The sequence below is a fragment of the Gambusia affinis genome, linkage group LG04 (assembly GCF_019740435.1).
Source record: "Gambusia affinis linkage group LG04, SWU_Gaff_1.0, whole genome shotgun sequence".
In the NCBI taxonomy this organism is placed as follows: Eukaryota; Metazoa; Chordata; class Actinopteri; order Cyprinodontiformes; family Poeciliidae; genus Gambusia; species Gambusia affinis.
The window spans coordinates 20897445-20901743 of NC_057871.1; positions in this window are offsets into that span (position 1 = coordinate 20897445).

Below are 4299 nucleotides of genomic sequence, written 5' to 3' on the forward strand. Positions count from 1 at the left end.
GCAGCATTCATGTGTCTATGTAGCGACCGTTAAGGTGGTTTACAACAGACACACTGATTGTGCCTTGCCAAAATAGCTTTTTCACATTTTTGTCATTTTTGTGTCTCTCCAGCAACCTTTGCCACCCAAAGAGCCGTTTCACCCTCAATTTCTTTTAAAAATCTCATTTGTCTGTAGCCTCAAAACCTACATGACCCTTCAAAAGAATTGAGCTTTAAAGATTTGCACAAAAATACATAGAAAGCCTTTGTTAGGTTCTTAAGAGCTTGAAAGAGTCACATGCGGCTCTAGAGCTGCAGGTACAAACCCCTGTGATGTGAATGCAACAAAACTAAATTTGTGATTGTGAAAAGGAAGCAAAATGATCCTTGCATTAATTGTCTATACCTGCTTATTCCTTGTCAGAGTCCAGCTGTCACTGGTTGAGAGACGGATACAGCTTGGACGGGTCATGAGCTCAATGCAGGACAGAATATTTGACTTTTTTTAAAATAAAAATCTGAAGCGTAAACAAACTGAAGCTAGAAATCTATGTATCTAGAAATGTGTCTTCCTGAATCTATGTATCTAGACAACATTGATGTTTTCTAGTCATTCTGACAACTCAAAGAGCTTTAGGCCAAATTCCTAGGAAATTTGGAAGTGCCTTGCCAAGGGACGCATTAACATGCGACAGGAAGAACCTGGAACTGAACCCACAATGGTAAGACAGCTACACACTGAGCCACAGAGACCCATGCAGGGAACGCCCTCTAAACCTGGACTCTCGGTTTAGGCGGGTGTCCAGATATTTATGGTCTAGCCTTTGTGCAACACTCGCTCCATTTTCTGATGACTGATTGGACTGGACAGCACTCTGTGAGATGTTATGTTATAAACTTAGTATCCAAAGCCGAACCTATCTGCTGTATCCCTTTGTTTCTCTTTGAAGCCTTCACACAACAGCTCGACTTATACCGAGATTACTTTAAACAATTCGGGCGTCACTAATTAAGTGACATCCGAAGGTGTTGCACTGATTTTTTTTTAGAAGTATCAGCTATACGAGGATAGATACATATCCATGGGTTTCTGAAAATCGTGCATAATTTTGTTTCCATTTCAAAATTATGCACTACTGTAAGAAGTTGCAATAAACAACATCAAACTTTGTGACTGTGATGTGGTAAATTGTGGAGTAGTTTGAACTTTTCAAACTTTTGTAAAGCACTGCATTCACACAGCCTCTTTATAATCAAAAATAAACGTCAAAAATACCCAGATGCTTCAGCTGTAAACCCTAAATAGAGTTTATAACCAGAGTAATCATGAGCTACAAGCCCATTCTTTTAATTCCTGGCAGAAAGAAGCAGCTGTGTTCAAACAATGGCTCCATTCAAGCCCGTGCTGACCCTGTGTCCACCACTCAGGGATATCTGATGAAGTAAAAGTCAAAGCCAGCAAATTTTAGATTCAAATGGTCCGCTTTGGCAACATGAAGCCACTGTTCCATTCAGTGAACAGCCTAATAATCATTGGACCTCCCCTTCTCCCCTTTTCCCCCTCTGGCCCTCAAAGCATCACGATTAAACCCAAGTGTCAATTAGACCCGGAGCTATTTTTAGAAGTCCACACATTCGCTCTGACAAATATAATGGCCTAAATAACCAGCGGTGACCTGGCCTGGCCCGTCCCTGTTCTGCCTCTGTCCCTTTCATTTGGCGAGCCACAGATGATGACTGTCACAATGGCTGCACAGGAGAGAGCCGGGATGATAGCGCCCGAGGCGGGACACAGAGAACAGCCTGACCTATCTGCGTCTATCATCCAGCATGAGTGTATCATACAGGCAGTTAGAGAGCCTCCTCTGCACACTGAGGCATTTTACCTCCTCAGAGTTCAATATAAATCTCCTCTCTGTGTGGTTATTGCTTTTTTTTTTTTTTTTTTTTTTTAAATATGTATGACGAGAAAGTCTTCATCTCAATAATGCATTTATATGCATGCATTACTGGCCAATAAAAGGCCACTACTCTGAAAGTCAGTGGGTAGTTAGGGGCATTAATCTTTTCCTGACCTTTGCTGTTTGATGTCGAGCATACGGACACATGCAACAGAGTGCAAAAACAGCAGGCCCGACTTTTGTTCAAATGCACATGACAGGGTATAACATGGGCTCTTTAACCTTTGTCACAGAGGCTGTTGGAGAGAAATCAGGACTGAAATAAACAGTTCTTCCTCTTTTTCACGCATCACTACACCTTTAGTTATAACGATACAGCTGATCAGCGCACAAAGCCTGTGGAGAAGTGGAAGAGACACAAAAGTCCTCCATAAAAAGTGAAACAGCAAACCTAACAGCAGCTAAATTTAGGGTTTGATCCCACTAATGTGCTTTTACATAATGCATTGCTAGATTATTAATGCTGAAGCATCAGAGGGTTGTTACAGTCTGCCGGTGGCGCGGCTGCTGCTTTAAAACATGCTGACAGAAACACAGCAGGCAAAGCTCTGATCGATCATTTCGCATTGTCTGTTCTTAAGTAAAAAAAGTTAAAAGATTCAAACATTTTAAATTAAAACTGCTAATAAATGACTCACTTGTAAGGTATAATAACACACAACATTTGTAAGCTACAGGGAGTCAAAGAAGGGAAAATACTTAGTATATAGTGAAGAAAAACCTCCAAACAAATGAGCAGTTAACAGTAACATGCCATCAGAAATATGTTGATTTGGTGCTTAGATTACTTAATATTCTGATCTGGTATTTGAATAATAATAGTAATAATAATGATTTTTATTGTCATTATAGAAACCATGCAATAAAAATTAGTCTACATATTTAATTCGAAGTTAAGTTCTAATTTTCTCAGTGTGTGTTTTGTTGTTTTTTTCTCACTCAAATGTTAAAATAAATCTGAATATCAAAATAAATTTGAGAATCATTTACTCAAGTTAGCTTGAGTAAATGATTCTCAAATGATTCTTTAGATGTCACTCAGAGTAATTTTGGAAGGTCAGGGACTCCTGGGAACGCTCACCTCTGTTTCATGTTGTCTTAATCTGCGGTTTGCTTTACTTTTTACAGAAGCCCAGAACTCATCATGCGCTGATCTTAAGATCAGTGCATGATGGGTGGCTTTTAAGATCTTTTAGCTTACATCAGACAGCTTCTATTCAAGATCTTGATTCCCCAGGTAATCAGACCTGGTGCAGCTCTGAATCTGAACTCTGTTCTCCAAACTAAACAAAACGTTAATCACAGTCAATTTCTGCTTTAACAGGGGCGACATTCCCACACTTAACATCCGCATAAATATGTATTTATTTATACTTTGTCTGGGTGTCTTTACCTGACATTAATATTTATTTAATGATCTTAAACACATGCTATGCATCTACAGTCAAAACAATAACTGAAAAGGTCAAAACTGTAAAAAAGGCAGCTTTGAAGGCAAAAAAGATTGTACAGGAGGTTATATGTAAATCAATCTTTCTGTGAGATTATGCTAGTGAAATTTAAAAAACTAATTAATTTAAGGTTTTGAATTATTTACAGTGGGATTTCTAAACTATTTTTCATATTAAGCAAAGAACTAAGTAATTATTTTTTGTTTGTTTGTTGTTGTTGTTGTTGTTGTTGTTGTTGTTGTTGTTGTTGTTGTTGTTGTGGTTGTTGTTGTTGTTGTTGTTGTTGTTGTTGTTGTTGTTGTTGTTGTTGTTGTTGTTGTTGTTGTTGTTGTTGTTGTTGTTGTTGTTGTTATTGTTGTTGTTTTTAAAATCCCCATGTGAAGAGAGACGTGACGAACCGGCACAAATTTTCTCTGAACGTTTCTGACTTTTCTTCACAAAAGGGCTAGAACCTTAAATAAGTTAGTAAAAAATACAAATGAGAAGCGAACATAATGGAGGGTATGTGTTTGTGAGATTTGGTGCGCTTCACTTCCCGGTGGCAGCAGTGACTCATTCAGCTGTCTGGTTTCGCTGTTTTCAAGGTGTGGCCGAGCGTCATGCAGGTGGGAGAAAAACAAACCCAACAGAGGAGCGGGGGGAACAGTGCAGACGACCTCTGAACGCAAGAAATAAACTCGTCTGGTACATTTTACTCATGTTGTCGGTAAGGTGACGCTACTTAAACCCCTATCAGCCTCTAGTGAACGTAAATTAAAGCCATTTTGTACTGTTGTGGAGGGTTTTGTATGGAAAGCAATACATACGCTAACAGTGAAACAAGAAAAAAAAAAAAAAGACATAACTGCCTGCGACTGAAAACACAAGTTTGTCTTCATCAATAAAACAGCCACGCAGCGCCTGGGG